Below are 19,931 nucleotides of genomic sequence, written 5' to 3'. Positions count from 1 at the left end.
GTTTTTAAAAAGTAATATACAAGCAAATTTAATTGTGCTTGACTTTTTTTCCAACACTTTTTTATCACATTTTACCTCCAGAATTCATTAGAATCTTGAACTAAATTAGAAAAACTACTCAGTGGTAAGAAATTGTTTATTTACAGCAACAAAATGGAAAATGAATAAGCGATGTGACATGGTACCCATAATATCTCATATTTGAAAAGTTGACTGGCCCAAAAGGAAATGTTCTGTAATTTAAAATCTTCATAAAAAAAAAACAATGTATTATTAAATAAAATTATACCTGGCATTTGAACATTGTATGATTTTTATCAAAAATTCAAGAAAAATGCAGAAAGGTATTGAGAAATATAGTGATAGTTGATTAATAAGCAGTATGAAATGGTTTATATGTACAAAGTGGAAGCATGAAGAAATTGAAATTAGCAAAGGGGTAAATTAACCCAAAGTTCCTAATCTCACAGTTTAGGAGCTGAACAGCCCAAAAGAAAATGGGGAGTAATATAAAATCTATGGAGTAGAATATGCAATTAAATTAAATTTTTTGACTATTTTTCTCCATAAGTCATCAAAAATACTAAACTACCAAGAAAATAAACCTAAATGCAATGGTTAAGTAGTACAAATTGGTTTGTTTACCAGAATGAAAAAGAAGTAGAAGGTGACAAAATAGAAACGTGGGTATGAATCTCCAAGGGGGCCAATTGACCCAGAGACATTTTTGAACATACACTAATGTTATAATTGATTAAAAAATTAAGATTTAAATGTTACAAATGCTAAAATAAAATAATTTTTTTTTAACATATATCTCTCAAAAGTGCAGATAACTCTAGGCAACCTGTTTTCAAATACCTGCTTAGAAATCAGTTAGAAATTGTGCTTGAGATAATTCAGAAAAACATTGAATATTGGACTGAAAATTAGTTTTTGCTGATGATCACCAGATAGCGTAGGTGCTACTTCTTTGTCTGTTGTTTATTGTTTGACCAATATCAGCTGATAATGGGCTATGTCAAATATAGTACCGTATTTTCCGCACTATAAGGCGCACCGGATTATAAGGCGCACCTTCAATGAATGGCCTATTTTAGAACTTTTTTCATATATAGGGCGCACCGGATTATAAGGCGCATAGAATAGAAGCTACTGCAGTCAAACGTTTGACTGGGGTTGCGTTATGCATCCACTAGATGGAGCTGTGCTAAAGAGAATGTCAACAAAACAGTCAGATAAGTCAGTCAGTCAAACTTTATTAATACACTACAAACCAGCGTTCTGATAACTCCATTCACTCTCATGGTAAGGTCTCCTCTACATAGAATTCTATTGAATAGAGCCAACCGCACGTTAGGAATGCATTGGAGTCTATGAAGTTGAAGTTGAAATCAAACGTTAGTTAAAACGTGAAAGGGAACTTTTCCCTGATTCAGTAAACACGTAAAAGAAACAGTTTGATGCACTAAATCAAATGTTAGTACATTCACAATATAGTAGCGTTAACTGTTGAATTATCTCGCTGCTGCTCTATTCCCATGTTCGACTGCGTAGCTGACAGCCTTGAGTTTGAACTCAGCATCGTAAGCGTGTCTCTTGAAAGGTGCAATTTTGGGGTCGTTATACACACACAAGTGGTGTTGGACTAGGAGTAAGCACAGTACAGGTGTTTACCGCTATTACTTCGGCGACACCCCTGACTACGGTAGCCGTAATGCTGCAAGCGGTGCGGCTTTGTAGTTTACCAGTCGTACTGAAACATTTTGACAGAGCGCCGTGTACAACCAGTATGGATCAACCAATTAACCAATTGATCCATATATAAGGCGCTCTGGATTACAAGGCGCACTGTCATTTTTTGAGAAAATTAATGGTTTTTAAGTGCGCCTTATATTGCGGAAAATACGGTATTTACAATTATTTTTATTGAGTAAATATTGTCATTACACATTACAAAATAATGCAAAAAGTTGCAAAGTGGATTTGATTCCATCTGCATCTTACTTTTAAAACACTGTCCAGCATTCTTTGTCTAATCTAACTCTCATATGTGCTGTTGATTAACTTCAGGAATGTTCTTGCATTTACTTTGTTTATTTTTATCAATATGACAATAAGAACAAATAAATTCAATTACATTATGTGACTTTTCGCTCTAACAAAAGGTCCTGGGTCTTGTCGAAAGATTGCCTGGGTACCAGTTATGCCCTTGGAGTTACTGGCCTGTATTTACTGGTAAAAGCCTCCTTTGACTATTCAGTTGGTTCCTAATTTCCAACGTCTTAGTCAAACCCATTATCTTTAGTCTGGTTTCAACAGATTCTCATAAATCACAGGACATTGACCACCAGAATTTTTATCTTGTCTTGTCTTAGTCTGTCCATTTATTGCTCATTCTATTGTGTAAGCTTCCTATTTTGGTAACTTTTGCACGCCTCTTTAACCCTGTATTTACCACTGAAGGTCCTCTCACTGAGGAGACCTGCATGAAGCTTGTTGTTTATCAAAACAGACCATGTATTAGGTAATGTCAAGAGTCTATATTTATGACCAAGAAAGTAAGAGATAAAGGAAAAGACAGAGGACAGGAAGGAGAGAGAATAAGAGTGTGAGGGAGGGAGGCAGTGGGCGGGAGTATGCAGGGGGTTGTGAGGCTACAGCCATTGGCCTCAGACAGGAACTGGAGTGTGAATTGCACACATTGGCTTAGCCTCTAAGCTGGGCAGGACCTCTAATTTGCTCTGCTTGTGGAGCTTTGAAGAAAAACTGCAGCTGCCGACTCGCCGCCAGCCTGAATGAGCCTGTAAACTGGAAGCCTATACTGGTGGAAAGACAGCTGCATGATCCATGGATGGTTTTGGATGGGGAAGGGAAGGCCTGAGTCACTGTGCTCGGATTTATCATTTTGAAATTTTTTGTGGATTAGCGTGCACAGAGGAAGAGAGCAGAAGCAGTGATGTTGTAAAGGTAATTCTTGGACATTTGCTTTCTTCTCACAGGTGTGATGCCCTGTCTTCCGGGATTAGATTGGTAGCGATGTGGGTGAGGAGAATAGATGGATACAGAGATGCAGAAATACAGGCTGGTGTAGTGACAGCTAGAATCGGTGCTTATGCAGATTTTGATTTTGCAGTGAAATGCTTCGATGTGTTTTTGTGTGCATCTCTGGGATGAGGGATCTGTTTGGTTAGAAGGGCTTAATTTAAACACTGATGTGTTGACACACTCGTCTGCTGTTGGAGGAGATTTTTCACTGTCATTATCTCTTGCAGAAGCATCTTTTTCTTTATTTTTCCTCTCCATCTTCCTTACATTTGTATCTACATAAGTAACCCTCGTCTTCTACTCTTACACCCTTGGATTTTCTCCAACAAATAGCCTTTAGTATGAGGTTAAATCAAAAGCCTTTCAATCTTTTGTAGCATTTTACAAGATTCCTAGCTAACAATGCTTCAGATTGCATGTGCTTGCCCACTATTTATTAAAAATCCCCCCTCCCTCATTCTTTTCCCCCATATTGAAAGGGAGAAACGGGGAGGGAGCAGGGGGAACAGCAGGAGAATAGCGGCTGGACTCAGCTGTAAGGAGTTTTGTGGCGAGCTGAAAGAATAGCCTGTTGTGTTGGGCAGTAGCAGTATTGTGTATCTGGCTTCTCCCACCTTCTGTCCTCCTCTTTAATGGGCAACTCCATCATCCTTTTATTCAAAGAATCAGAGCAAAAAACCTGCTGGAGTTACTTTTTGTGAAAAACACAATGAAATAGGCTGTTTGATAAAGATTGCCACACTGTACATGAGCAGAGACCTGGATAATGTTTGTTATATTTCAGTTCTTGTGCCAGTGGAATAGCTCAGATATAAATGCTAATACATTACATTTGGCTGAACCACTTAAGTTGCCAGACCTTTTTTCAATTTGAACAAAATGTTGCATTCTTGTGGTAGGTTAGTTAATTTTTTTTTTTGCACCAATAATATAGAAAGCAATTAAAATTGCTTTCTTGAAAAATTATAGAGGTAAAGAAAATCTAATCAAAAGCAAGAATGCCTAAAAATGAATAATTGTACAATTCAAATTAATAAAGTTTTCTTTGACTTTTATAGTATGTTTCAGTTCTTATTAAAAAGAGCCAAAAAAATCTGCAGCTCTTAGGTTTTTAGGGAGTTTGTTCCATAGTGTTGGAGCATAGAAACTAAATGCTACCTCCCTTTAATTAGTTCCAGTCCTGGGAACACAAGAGTGAACAGGTGTCCTATGACCTGAGAGGTCTATATGGGTCACACCTGATCAGCAACTCTGAAATGTATTTAAAATATATTATTTTGCAAGCATGTAGCTATTGCACTGATGTAAGAACCAGTGTGATATGATCCATTTTTGTGGTGTTGTCAGGACTCTGGCAGCGGCATTTTGGGGGAGCTTTAGATACCTGGTTGATTTTACAGAGATGTTTATAGATATCAGTAGAAAAAAAAAGCACATATAGATTTTTTTTTACTTGTTTTGATAGGAAGCCTCTTACTCTGACAATGTTTTTAAGAGAATAGTAGGCCGATTTAACATTAGAGTACATGACTATTAAAATTTGAGTCCATAGGCTTCTTTCATGTTGTTTGATTTTCAGCCCAATTGAGTCTAGTTGAGTTCTGGTATCTAATTTTATAATTGTGTGACTATAATTACTAGTTTCTGTTTTTCTGCATTAGAATGAGGGAAATACAAACGTTTTGATATTATGGGCCCTATGACTGTTGACTCTTATTCCTGTGGTTTCCCAGAAATAGCAGGTTGTTTATCATCAGCACACATATTGTTAGAGATGTTGTAGTACTCCATAATCTGAGTAAGAGGAACCAAATAGATGTTGATTAAAAGTGGCCAGAGAATTGAGCCTTGAGGAACCCCTACATGTGACCTTTCTTCGATTAAATTAATAATGCCAAATAAACCAAAGTACTCCTGGTCTCCCAAGTAAGACTTTAACCAATTTTGCAAGGTAACAGACAATACCATTCTACGTACCAGTCTATCAATCAATATCTTGTGATCATCTGTCTCTAAAGCAGCACTGATATCAAGAAATCTCATGAAAGAGGTTTTAGATGCAATACTGTATGGTATGGTGTATGCCATTTAAATTGTTGCTTGGTGGACCAGTGGCACAGCTTAATATGAAGCGCTGAAGAGATTAGAATGTTATCAAAAAGATTTGTTGATAAATTGCCCATTCAAGGATCTTTGTGAAACATGTTAGGCTAGATAAAGACCTCTAACCATTTATTATTGGGGCAATATGGCTTCTTTAAAAGAGGTTCAACTACAGTCTGTGGAAAATAACAAGCTGATATAATAGAAGAATTAACTATTTGCTATATTTCGAATGCAACGTGCTCATTCTATGGTTATAAAAACCCATTGTAATTAGATTTATTTATTTTTTTTCACAATTAATATGTTTTCCACAATAGCTCTGACCATTGTTCTAGATCAGGCATGGGCAAACCGCGGCCCGCAGGCCATATACAGCCTGTTTGGGTTTTTAATTTGGCCCACCGAACATGAGTTTCTCTACTGTGTTGTGGAACAAAATGCATTTGGAAAATAATTTAAACAATAAGCCTAGCATATCCATGCTTTACTATCTATTAAAGGACAGAACCTTTTTTATGTTATGGCTTTTACATGTCATTTATATTAGTTCACACAAATACTACATTCATCCGCTCCTGGCCCGCCCCCTCTGTCAAATTTTAGAACCCATTGTGGCCCAAGTCAAAAAGTTTGCCCACCCCTGTTCTAGATTGTTATTTATGAAAATGTAAGTGTGAAACTGAAAATTGTCTGTGCTGTGCATAGAGAAATCTTTGAGCAGTCACAAGAAACCAGGAAAGAAAGTAGAGCTTTTGATTGAGCTGCCACCTTTCAAAATGGTTTTGTATCACCGTGAAACACAATATGAGATTACAGATTGGTGTTGAAGCTTGTCCTAACCCTATTTTAGGTAACTGAACCTATTGCAGTATGGTTTGCTTCTAACTGCACCTTTAACCACTGGCAGGATCTGGAGTTGGATAGCTATTTGCTTAATTATTAATCTGAGGGCCTCCACTACATTGATTCTCTCCCCATTCTGTTCATAAATCATTATAGGTCAGCAAACCCTTTAATGTTGGGTGGAAGCGTAATTGAAGCCAACTGTCAAAGTGTAGTATTTACTAAGATCTCAAGGCCCATCAAGCTTTCATTTAAATCACAAGTCCATACAAAGCATGTTGTTAATTTTAGACATAAGCCACAGCTTTTGAAGAACAAATCATCACCTCTAGCTGGAAAATGACTCATTTGAGGTACATGAAGATTTGTTGGCTAAATCAGACTTGTTCATCTTTTCCAAGTCAAGTATGAAGTCTTTAATGATTCTCATAGGATGTTTGTTGTCTAGTCCACCATTACAACTGCAATACTCTAAGGTTTCAGCACTCAGTCGTGTACTCTTTTGTTCTTTGCCCCAATATAATATATGAACATTGACCAATCTTTGTTTTCAGAACTTTTTGATTCAAAACCAAAGAAGATTGTCTTGATCGAATATCAATAGTGCTTACCTTAGTACAAATATCAATATGTATTTATGCTCAACAAAAAATTGTGGAAATAAGTTATCACTTGTTAAGGCTGAAAATCTGAGGTAATCAGAAAATGCCTTGTAATAATGTAGAGAACACTTGCCAAACCTTTAGTGTGTCCAAATTGTCCAATCATTTACTATATTATTGTTAAATATGGCTTTTGAGGATTTTCTTATCACTTTGAGGTGAATGATTTGCAAGATTTTTATGAAGCCATCTATTAAACCAACATTTGAAACCTTGGCTGTCAAGTCTAAACATTATAATTCGGTATTTTTATATGAATGACAAAATATACATCGAAGGGCGATGTAGTGAGTTGATGAGCGAAAATGTAGAATTTCTGAATGAATGTAATAAGTGTTTTAAACTATAGCTGACACATTTTTTCAAACTTAATAGGCGATTTTCCACAAACATCTCTAAGTTTTCATATTCACCTTTTCACAGGAGAGTATACAATATGTGTCCCTGTCAGAGCATTCATTCATTCATTCATTTCAAACATATTGTTGACATATTCCTTTTTCACATACCTTTTTTCTAACAGACTTAAAATGTAGTAAAGTATAAATTTATATCTTTTGACATGATTACATGATTTTCCCCAGACTTCAGTCCAAGATATCAAGTCTAAGCCAAGTCTCGAGTCTTTACAGAGTTAGTCCAAATCAGTTCTCCAATTTTGAGTACACATCTGGGCCTTAAAGAGAGAGTTCCGATTTTTCTGACTGAGGTTCTGTACGTTTATTTTTAGTAGTAGTGTTGGGATTATGAATCTGAGAATATTATTTAATATTAATATTTTAATATTTTATCAAATAATATTTCGGTCTGTTAAGGGTTGTCTTACCAGCCCAGTAAGGCGATGGTATTAGGACAAAATAGAAAGGTGTGAGACGAGCTCTGACATTATTGAACAGCAGAAACTCTGCACATATATGGAATGAATTCACACAATTTCTTAAAATACAATAATTTATTAACAAAAATAAGTCAACTCAAAGTCAAACATATTTCAATCAACAAACCCTTTACTATGCTAAAACAATCCAACTAAACTATCAAGCAGACTTAAAGAATAACAAAGACTAATGGGCTATGTACAATATAAACAAGGTGATTAAAGATGGTTGAAAACCATGACTGAAGGAGTGATGCAATATTACCATGCAATGTTTATGTTTGAGAACTGAGGATTATCTTGAAGAATCTGGAAGTGAAGTTAAGTTAGTCTTGGAACTAACTTAGGCAATAATCAGCAAATGTTTAGACAACCCTTCACAATACAAGATCAGATAAAATATTATTTTAATAAAATAATGTTTTAAATAATGATCTGCTGAATAAAACCAACCTTCTGGATGACCATTTCTCAATGATGTTTTAATTAGCTGCCTTTAATTATTGAAATAATATTTGAAGAAATATTATTAACGGAATGGTAAAACATTTAAGGACGAATTTTGGAAAAGAGCCAAATCTTTCTGGAGAAATGGGGCTTAATGGTGTTTACTTAGTTATCAAATTTAGTAAATTGATGTTAGGGACACATTATTTACTGGATTGAAAACTAAACCTTTCTGGGTAAATATTATTTTGCAGCAAGCACTGTCCTTACCTGTTAGCAGTTGAAGCTATCAAAGAAGCTGATAGCTTAGCACCAGAATCAAACCCACACCTTTAAAAATAACGTCAATAAAAGGGTTAAAATGCATAAGCACGGACGGCGCGTTATGGCCGATTTTCTGTGTTTAAAATCACCCTTTTAAATAAAGTTGGTCTTAACTTTAAAAACACACAGACAAAGACCACAAAACTGAACATGTGTGCTGCAGATATTCTGCTAGCACCAAGATAGCCGCGTTCAACACAAACAAAACCAAACTTCATAAAATTAAAAATGTTTAGATCATTTCAATCTAAATCCTTCTATTTCTCTGCTCTGCCCAAACCTAACCTCGTATGAACTGTGCTGAGGAAAAGCTGTCCAATAAAGTTTGAAGAGAGCTCTGTGAACAAAGGGTTAGCTTCCAGCTAATCTCCGTAGCTGTCGATGAAAGATGGCTCGTTGTGAGACAAAAACACACTGGACCATTGTTACACAGCTTTAAAGGACTCATATCATGCTGTTACCAGGGCTGCTCTGGGTTTTTCGGATCATTATCTAATCCACCTCATCCCAACCTACAGACAGAGACTAAGAGCTTCCAAACCCAAGGTTCACACTGTTAAGAAGTGGACTGAGGAATCAAAGCAGACGCTACAGGCCTGCTTTGAATGCACAGACTGGACTGTTTTTGAAACTTCAGCCACTGACCTAAACCAACTAACTGATGTGGTGACATCATACATCAGTTTCTGTGAGGACATGTGTGTGCAGACCAAGACCTTCTGCACCTTTGGGAACATCAAGCCATGGTTTACTCCACACCTCAGGAATCTGCGCAGGGAAAAGGAAGAAGCTCACAGCAGTGGAGATTGGGCGCAGTACAAGCAGGCCAGGAACAGACTAACAAAGGAGATCAAAGCAGCTAAGAGAAGCTACAGTGAGAAGCTTAAGAACAGCCTTTCTACTGGTGACACTTCAGCTGTATGGACCGGTCTGAGAAACCTGACTGCCTATGGGAGCCCCCCCACCCATCCTGAACAGAGTTGTCTCCTGGCCAACCGTCTGAATGGCTTCTACTGCAGACATGACAAGAAGCCATTCACACCTCAAATCATCCCCTCTACATCCCATTCAGGAACAAATTTGACCCGTAAAACAACCTACCCCCTACCTTCAGATCCTCTGCCTGCACTAAAGATCTCCGAGGAAGATGTAAATAGGCTCTTTCAGCGCATGAAAACAAAGAAAGCTGGAGGACCTGATAACGTCTCCCCATCATGCCTGAAAGCCTGTGCAAATCAACTCAATCCGATCTTCACAAGGATCTTCAACAAATCACTGGAGAAATGTGAGGTCCCCTCCTGCCTCAAACGATCCACCATCATCCCGGTTCCCAAGAAACCCACCATCCTAGGATTAAATGACTACAGGCCTGTAGTCGTGACGTCTGTGGTCATGAAATCCTTTGAGCGGCTGGTGTTGAAGCACCTGAAAGACATCACAGGCCCCCTGCTGGACCCCCTGCAATTTGCTTACCGACCAAACAGGTCGGCAGATGATGCTGTTAACTTAGGTCTACACTTCATCCTGCAACACCTCGACCACCCAGGGACATACTCCAGGATCCTGTTTGTAGACTTCAGCTCGGCCTTCAACACCATCATACCAGACATCCTCCACCAGAAGCTCACCCAGCTCAACGTCCTAACCTCCACCTGTCAATGGATCCACAGCTTCCTGACAGACCGACAGCAGCAGGTGAGACTGGGGAGCATCTTCTCCCGATCCAGATCAATAAGTACTGGTGCCCCCCAGGGGTGTGTTCTATCCCCACTCCTCTTCTCTCTGTACACAATGACTGCACCTCAGCGGACTCGTTAAGTTTGCAGATGACACCACTGTCATTGGACTGATCCAGGACGGTGATGAGTCTGCATACAGACAACAGGTGGATCGGCTGGTACACAGGTGCGGTCAAAACTACCTTGAACTGAACCCACTCAAGACTGTGGAAATGGTGGTGGACATTTGGAGAACACCACCCCCATACACCCCCCCTCACCATCCTCAACAACACTGTATCGGCCGTGGACCACTTCAGGTTCTTAGGAACCACCATCTCTGAGGACCTGAGATGGTCTTCACACATAGACACTGTTCGAAAGAAGGCCCAGCAGAGACTGTACTTCCTGAGGCAACTCAAGAAGTTCAACCTTCCACAGGAGCTGCTGGTCATCTTCTACACTGCCATCATTCAGTCTGTCCTGTCTTCATCCATCTTAGTGTGGTTTGGCTCATCCACAAAACAGGACAGGTCCAGACTGCAACAAATAATCAGAAATGCAGAGAGAATAATCAGGACTGACCTTCCCTCCATCCAGGACTTATACAGGTCTAGGGTCAAGAAAAGAGCTGCTAAATTCTCTGCAGACCCCACACATCCTGCACATAAACTGTTTAGAGTTTTACCTTCAGGCCGCCGCTACAGAGCACTGTTTACTAAAACCAGCCGCCACAGAGACAGTTTCTTCCCCCAGGCTGTTTCTCTGATGAACATTCAATAGAGTACAAAACAACAGCATACAGATGTTGCAAATGCACCTTTTTATTAGATATGTGTATATTGTACATTGTAAATTGTAAATCTGTATATTCTGTAATGCAAAAACAGAACAAAAGAGCAAAGTGTACCGGAGGCAAATTCCTTGTTTGTATGTACGAACTTGGCAATAAAGCTGATTCTGATTCTGATTCTCTTTTGCCTTCACTCTGCGGTCCAGCTCACCCCAAACCATCTCGACTGGGTTCAGGTCCGGTGACTGTGGAGGCCAGGTCATCTGGCGCAGCACCCCATCACTCTCCTTCTTGGTCAAATAGCCCTTATACAGCTTGGAGGTGTGTTTGGGGTCATTGTCCTGTTGAAAAATAAATGATGGTCCAACTAAATGCAAACCGGATGGAATAGCATGTCGCTGCAAGATGCTGTGGTAGCCATACTGGTTCAGTATGCCTTCAACTTTGAATAAATCCCCAACAGTGTCACCAGCAAAGCACCCCCACGCCATTACACCTCCTCCTCCATGCTTCACAGTGGGAACCAGGCATGTAGAGTTTTACCTTCAGGCGCCGCTACAGAGCACTGTTTACTAAAACCAGCCGCCACAGAGACAGTTTCTTCCCCCAGGCTGTTTCTCTGTTGAACATTCAATAGAGTACAAAACAACAGCATACAGATGTTGCACATGCACCTTTTTATTATATATGTGTATATTGTACATTGTAAATATATATATTCTGTAATGCAAAAACAAAACAAAAGAGCAAAGTGTACCGGAGTCAAATTCCTTGTTTGTATGTACGAACTTGGCAATAAAGCTGATTCTGATTCTGATTCTGAATTGAAGTCATGTTGGGGGATGCTCTGCTAATATAGCGCTGCATCCCATCCACAGGAGCATTTTCAATTTGATTTGTTTTAAATTGTTAAAATCAATAGAACTTGGCTTCTTTCTGGCTAGCTGTTAGCCTTTTATCACTTTAGGCTTTAAATGTATTTTCATGACAAACTGCTAATGATCTGTTTTGTGACTGTTTCATAATATGTGTTTGATGTATACTAATTTATGTCATGTTTTTGGCCTGTTTACAAACAAAGAGAAATCTGTTCTGTGCTAGATTAAAACACACCTTTTTCTTGGTCAGGGCCCTTTAATTGATATACATAAATCAAATTCAGATGACATTTGAAAACTTTAAATTGGAAAGAAAATAATAATATTTGCATTTGTATGTCTAAAAGGTTTTGTCCTAGTGACACCATTAAGGATAGAAATGGCCATCAATGGATATTTTGTGGTTGAGACGCTCCCTTCATCTGACCAGTGTATTAAGGGACTGCTTGTATAGACGAGCCCTTAAAGTGCTGCTTCAATCAATGTAGCTCTGATAATTGGCTTAAAGGCCCTGGAGAGTTCCCTGCTAACTCCCTCTGTGGCTGTTTGCTGTCTCTGCCCCTGTTCAGCTGTCTGCCCAAAGATGTGATTGTATTTTCTGTCTGTTTTCATAACAGGTTACCCATCAACACAAAACTTCTGTTAATTCTGGAAACAAATTCTAGTTTATTTTGGAGCTATGATTTTAATGCATTATTTACATGGCTTGTTTCTTCTCTATAGTTTCACCCTAAAACCTTTGTGCAATGCAAACCTCTCGCTGTTTCTGTTATTAACCTAGAATTGCTTGCCGTTTTTTGTTCCATGAGGAAAACACCAATTGTCTTACATTAGTTCCAATCCCTTCATTTAAGGTTAATCTCACTCTCAGGTCAGTGCCTGTTCTTGTATGTACTCCCCGCCACACTCACACATAAAAGCAGTAGGGGTTAAAAACAGCAGATGTTCTATGTGTTTGTGTGTGACTGCAAGTATGTGTGTGTGTGTGTGTGTGTGTGTGTGTGTGTGTGTTTGCGTGACAATGAGTGGAAGCTCCCCAGACCATCAACAGCAGGAAGGCGATGAAAGGTATCAGATGTCAGCATAGTGCTGTAGCACATTGACTATTGTTAATACTCAGGAGGGCAATTTTCACCTGGATTTAAGGATGTGATTGTTAGTAGAAAGCTGCTTGGATCTCACCAACTTGCAGAGGTGACAACACTGGTGATCAGCCTGTGGATTTGCTGAGGTATTAACCCTTTATGACCTACCATAGAACAAGTTCGCCAGAGCATATTTTTACATTTGTACATGCTGTAGAGCCATTTTTTGGAGAAGTTTTTGATTTGCTATACATCAACATAACCCTTATATCCTATATTTTAATATTTTGTATATAATAACTCCATAACAACTAAGTAAATTGCTAAATTGTGCAATTAACCACCAGAAAATTTAAAATCGTTTTCTTTTTGGGACATATTTTCCTAAATACAGAAATATCATAGCTGTATCCCTCAAACATTGCAATATAAAAAAGTTGCACAAACCCCTTTCAAACCACAGGAAATGTATTTGGAGTGTGTCCATAACTTCATTTTTGAAATACACAAATCAAATTTTTATGAACAGAGACAAAAACAAGCACAAAATGTACATTGTTTGAGTTTGAGAAACAGTTTGAGAAAAGATAATATGTATAACATCAAAATAAACTATTTACAGAAGTGTAATTAAATATCTAAGTGTGCCAGATACCTATGAGCACACATTTATGTTCATGAGACCATCTTCAAACAATAAAAAGAGCAAAAAACAACAAAAATGAAAGCGGGAAAAAACTCCCGGGACATGACATCACTTTCTGTTGTTGCGGGCATTGGCGTGAAAGAAAACCATCTGATAGTTCATCCACCAATGTCATCGCACATATTCCAATGTAGGAAGTACACTGCGGTCTGGAATTTAATGTTTGTTTTTTGAGATTATTTTTATTGGATTTCTGCAACAGTTTCTGGAAAATAAAATCCGTGCTCTGGGTCACGTGGTGAGTATAATATTTAAGTTGAACTCTCTGGTTTCATTTGCAAAAAAAAAAGTATTGTTCTCACTTATTTGGTGGCAATTCTACAGGCGATTAAAAATAGATATGCAAATGGGAGCGCCGGCGCTCCTGCCAGTCATAAAGAGTTAAGGAAGCCCAGGTTGCTTTGATAGTGGCTTTCAGGTCATCTGCGTTGTTGGGTTTGGTGTCCGTCACCTTCCTCTCGACAGATATGTACTGTATATATAAACACATACAGGGGTTGGACAATGAAACTGAAACACCTGTCATTTTAGTGTGGGAGGTTTCATGGCTAAATTGGACCAGCCTGGTAGCCAGTCTTCATTGATTGCACATTGCACCAGTAAGAGCAGAGTGTGAAGGTTCAATTAGCAGGGTAAGAGCACAGTTTTGCTCAAAATATTGAAATGCACACAACATTATGGGTGACCTACCAGAGTTCAAAAGAGGACAAATTGTTGGTGCACGTCTTGCTGGGGCATCTGTGACCAAGACAGCAAGTCTTTGTGATGTATCAAGAGCCACGGTATCCAGGGTAATGTCAGCATATCACCAAGAAGGACGAACCACATCCAACAGGATTAACTGTGGATGCAAGAGCAAGCTGTCAGAAAGGGATGTTCGGGTGCTTACCCGGATTGTATCCAAAAAACATAAAACCACGGCTGCCCAAATCACTGCAGAATTAAATGTGCACCTCAACTCTCCTGTTTCCACCAGAACTGTCCGTCGGGAGCTCCACAGGGTCAATATACACGGCCGGGCTGCTATAGCCAAACCTTTGGTCACTCATGCCAATGCCAAACGTCGTTTTCAATGGTGCAAGGAGCGCAAATCTTGGGCTGTGGACAATGTGAAACATGTATTGTTCTCTGATGAGTCCACCTTTACTGTTTTCCCCACATCTGGGAGAGTTACGGTGTGGAGAAGCCCCAAAGAAGCGTACCACCCAGACTGTTGCATGCCCAGAGTGAAGCATGGGGGTGGATCAGTGATGGTTTGGGCTGCCATATCATGGCATTCCCTTGGCCCAATACTCGTGCTAGATGGGCGCATCACTGCCAAGGACTACCGAACCATTTTTGAGGACCATGTGCATCCAATGGTTCAAACATTGTATCCTGAAGGCGGGGCCGTGTATCAGGATGACAATGCACCAATACACACAGCAAGACTGGTGAAAGATTGGTTTGATGAACATGAAAGTGAAGTTGAACATCTCCCATGGCCTGCACAGTCACCAAATCTAAATATTATTGAGCCACTTTGGGGTGTTTTGGAGGAGCGAGTCATGAAGGGTTTTCCTCCATCAGTATCACGTAGTGACCTGGCCACTATCCTGCAAGAAGAATGGCTTAAAATCCCTCTGACCACTGTGCAGGACTAGTATATGTCATTCCCAAGACGAATTGATGCTGTATTGGATGCAAAAGGAGGCCCTACACCATACTAATAAATTATTGTGGTCTAAAACCTGGTGTTTCAGTTTCATTGTCCAAGCCCTGTATATATATATATATGTATATGTGTATATATATGTTTGTGAGCGTATGTGTGTGTGAGCGCATGCAACTCGGCGTTTCAGCGTCTGTAACGCAGACTATGAGGAGTGTGTTTTCGTCCAGCTTTTTTCAAGTTTCTCCTTAGATAGTAGAGTAGTGACAACGCAGGGACAGAGATCGCTCACCAGTCGTTCTAATAAAATTCATAGTAAATGGTAAATGACTTGCACTTGTATAGCGCTTTATCAAGTCCTCATAGACCCAAACCGCTTTACACTACAATCAGCCACCAACACATTCATACACACCTTCACACACTGACAGTGGTGAGTTAAACTGTAGCCACAGCTGCCCTGGGGTAGACATACTGAAGTGAGACTGCCATACAATTGCTGCCACCGAGCAGGGTAAATGCTGGTGATATTGTTGGCATTATAGCAGGTATTTGGTACTTTTGGCAGTGTGGGTTGGTGCCAGGTCCTGCTGGAAATGCAATAAGCATCATGCAGCTGGTCAGCAGAGGGAAGCTTGGGTGCTCTAAATTTTCATGGTAGATGGTTATAGCACAAGCAGATGACATGGCACCCCAATTCACTACTTTCCTGGAAACACTGGACCTGAAGCAACTTGGATTCTTGGTCTCTTCACTCATTCTCCAGGCTCTGGAACCTTGATTTTCAAATTAAATGTAACATGTAATTTCTTATGAAAAGAGGACTTGGGAAATGTGAATAACATGTAAGACGCCAGTGTTAGACTCTTCTATTGTTGAAACAACTCCAACCTTAGTCCACACATTGTGAATCTCTGTTAAACTCCCGGATGGGCTTCGCTTCACAAACCGCTAAAAGCTGTGGTTGTCTCTATACCTTGTCCACCTTACTTTTGTACCACATTTTTCCTTCTCAATGCTTTCTATTAAAATGCCTGGATACAGCACCACATTAAAAGCCAACTTCTACAGCAAAAACGTTTTGTTTTATATTCTCCTTTTGGAGGGTGTCGGTGACAGTGACAAGCCATAACATATAAGTTCTCTATTAAAAAATTTTTTTTATTTGTCTTACGTAATATTTTGATTTGCTGTTAGCTAAAATTGTCAAAATTAACAGAAAAACACTTTAAATCTATCACTTTTTGTGTGTAATGAATGTATAAAATTGTATCCTACCTTTGTTTCCAACTCTGGTGCCCATGATTGTCCATGGTACCTTTTGTTTTGGATAACAACATAGAAATATATAAGGTGAAGAAGCAGTGCATGAAGAGTGTCACTGAAGAGGTATTATTAGTGACTACAAAGTAAAACTACCTGGAGATAAAAACGGAGGCTGAGATAATTATCACCCTTAGCCTGATGTACCCTTCTTTGGTTGTTGGAAAGAATATAAAAACCTAAATACGGAGCTTATACAATTTTCAAAGTGTAAATTTAAGCATGAACTTAACAATCTTGTGTACAACAATTAATTTCTCAAATTGCTGTGGAGGGATTTTGCCCTTCTAATCTTAAGAAGAGTGCCTCAGTTTTACAATTTGTAGATTTTGCACAGTTGTTTTATTGTTTTGTCACAGTTTTTCTAGATTGGTATCTAGATTTCTAGATAGGTTGTTTTTAAGTCATGCTGCTGTCGATTTCTTGACATTTTTAATCATATAGGCTTCATCTGTTGACAGGCAGTCTCGCAGTTGACCCTCAGAATACTTTTAAGAACAAAGGAGTTTATGGTCTACCTAATTATTGCAAGGTGTCAAAGTTATGTGACTGTGAAACAAGCCCCAATAATGAACCTACCACCATCATGCTTGAGGGTTTATTAGAGGTGTTTTAGTTGATATTCTGTGTTTGGTTCTCAACAAATGTTGGACTTTGCCAGGTGGTCAAACATTTGGACTTGGTTTCATTTTTCTCATAATACTTTGTTCACACCTGAAACTTGCTGCCATTTATCTTTCTTCCAGAAAACCTTTTTAGAAAAGTCAAACCTGTTCAGCCTTGTAGTATTTGCACTTTCCTGCGGACTGATTCGATTTTTTTGTTTTTTTGTTTTTTGCAATACATTTTTTTATTACACATAGACTTTGAATGGAATTGCTTGGATTTTTACTTCCTGATGCTAATTTGTACAAATAAAATTTAATTTGCAGTTGGTTTAACATGTCAGCTGTGAGGTTAGGATGTTTTATTTTGTTAAATGGCTGTTGTCTGTATAGCTATCTCATTTTCTTCTCTCCTTCTCTATTTTTAGCCTGAGACACACGAGGAAAGTAAATTAGAAGATGATTTTAGGGTGAACAAACTGACTCGAATAGAAACAGACTTTGCATGATAGGATCCAATAACAAAGTGGCCAAGTATTTTATTCATTGCCACAAATACCATAAACTAGTTTAATTATTCTTCCAAAATGTGAATGCGGATTTTTAATTAACAAAAATTAAAAAATTAGCAATACATTGCATAAAGTGGTTATTGTGAGTTGTAGTTTCAGATTCTCTTTTTAATTCAGCATCAAAACATCTTAAATCATCTTATGATGCATGAAACTTGTCTGGCCTGGTGTGGGCCACTTTCAGACAATGTAAATTCACAGTGTTCAACACTAATAAAATATTTAGTCAGGCATCCCAGATAACAGCTCTTCTCTCCGTTTAAACCTGCTGAGCTTGTTTGGTCTTATAGCTGAAGAGGCCACAGGGCATTTCATGCAGAAATGTCAGTTCTCTTTCCGCAATATGTACTAAAAGGCAATATTGAGCACTAGTAAAATTATGTTTATCTTTGAGGTTCTGCTTCCTTATGAAAAAATGAAAAATTGCATCTAACAATAAGAATTTCCTTTTCATTTATTTAATTTCAAAAGTAAGTTTAAAAAAATCAAATAAACAATGATATGTCAGTGTTTTTTATTTCTTGTTTCTTCCTATTGTTGCCATCTCGTATGAAGAATATCCAGATAAAACGTAAAGCAGTCTAATATGTATATTTAATGTAAGCAACATTTTTTTTATGCTGTGAGCCTTTATCCCATACAGTCCCTTTAGTTTTGACAAAGACAAATTATTTATTTTCTTTGGGAATAAATACTTAGCATTTCTGACCTGAAGCTGTTAATATCAAGAGTCGCATCCTCAGTTACGCAATAGGGATCCTATTTCATTTTGTGTGCAACCTCAAGGTATGTAATTAATATCTTAGGGCTGTTCTGATGCTCCTGCAGTTTATGGTACATGTTCAGTCACAGTATATGAGTGGCCCAGTATTAGGAGGCAGGATGTGGGTCATAGCAGGCACTCAAACAGGCTACTTGAGGGACACCGGTCTCCTGCCTCCAAAGCTTTTTATGAACTGCCAGTGAGGACAGAAACTGGCCTTACTCACCCTATATTTATAGTTCACACTCCCTACAGACAACAGTAAGTTGTATGTGTGTTTACACTTCACATGCTCTTCGTCATGTTTTTGTCTTTATCTCCTTGACTGTTGATTTTGCGATGTGCATACCTGAAAGTGTGTGTTTTTACTGTAAATATTATACAAACTGGCTAAGTTTAGGGCAGAGAACCAAGTTGTAACACTTTACCTCTGTTGTACCATACTGTTTTAACATGTAGGTACTATAACACAACCATGTTTAATACAGTGAATTCTGGAGTAGCTTTCTTAAAAATATTTTTTGTTTAATTTGAACATTTTCTCATATCTGAACCTCATTGATATTCCCAAATTACTCAAGTCGTCAATTAATGTTGTTATTACATGAAGGGTTTAATAATTACACTATGGTTATTTTTCATCATTAGGGTCACCCTATCTGACCCTAGAACCTGCTGATTAAGGTTTTTATTATTGTGTTACAGTTACTAATCAATTTGGGGGCTCAGTTCTCGCTTAATGTGCCATACTTTTTAAAAGTATTCACACCCACTGAACTTCTACACAGAATTGTATTGATTTGTACAAAGTTTTTCTGGGACAAAAATACACAAAGTAGCATATACCTGTTAAGTCACAGGGAAAGGATACATGGTTTTCAAATTATTTGTCTACAAATTAAAATCTGAAAAGCGGGGCATGACTTGTATTTATCCTCTCATTAGGTACCAACTAACAAAATCCACTGCAACCAACTGCCTTCAAATATTAACTATTTAGTAAATCAGTCTGTGTGTGAAGGCCCCAGAGGTCTGTTAGAGAACATTGGTGAACAAACAGCATGATGAAGAACAAGAAACACAGCAGATAGATCAGGGAGAAAGTTGAGTTTTAAAGCTAGGTAAGGTTATTAATAAGTGATATGCAAAGCTTTAGACATCTCACAGTGTACTGTTAAATCCATCATCCAAAAATGGAAAGAGTATGGGACAACTGTAAACCTACCAGAACATGGCTGACAGACCCATGGTAACTCTGGAGGAGCTGCTGAGATCTAACGCTCAGATGGGAGAATCTTTTAACAGGACTGCTCATGCACTCCATAAATATGGCTTTTGTGGAAGAGTGGCAAGATGAAACTCATCAATTAAATAAATCATTCAGACAACCTGTTTGCAGTTTACAATAAATCATATCCCACAGCAAATGTGGAAAATGACGGTCGGATAACCTTTTGGTCTACATGCTTTGTCTGGTGGAAAACTAACACTACATGTCAGGTTGAATGTACCCACCCCAACATGAAACAT

The 19,931-nt window shown here is 38.5% G+C and overlaps 1 protein-coding gene across 14 annotated transcripts in view; it reads left to right on the top strand.

Moving 5' to 3' along the window:
- LOC124860210 (membrane-associated guanylate kinase, WW and PDZ domain-containing protein 1-like) overlaps nt 1-19,931 on the top strand; it is a 142,594-nt gene that overhangs the window by 50,376 nt on the left and 72,287 nt on the right. The window contains exon 1 of one of the 14 annotated variants that reach the window (XM_047354046.1): nt 2,760-2,970. The exons of the other annotated variants lie outside the window; for them this stretch is intronic. The gene's annotated coding sequence lies outside the window, so the exon portion shown is untranslated. Of the gene's footprint in view, nt 1-2,759; nt 2,971-19,931 lie in introns of those variants that run through there. 14 annotated transcript variants of the gene reach the window in all.

The sequence above is a fragment of the Girardinichthys multiradiatus genome, chromosome 1 (assembly GCF_021462225.1).
Source record: "Girardinichthys multiradiatus isolate DD_20200921_A chromosome 1, DD_fGirMul_XY1, whole genome shotgun sequence".
NCBI classification, from domain to species: Eukaryota; Metazoa; Chordata; class Actinopteri; order Cyprinodontiformes; family Goodeidae; genus Girardinichthys; species Girardinichthys multiradiatus.
The sequence above is the reverse complement of the archived record's forward strand: the minus strand, read 5'-3'. Positions and strand labels throughout refer to the sequence as shown.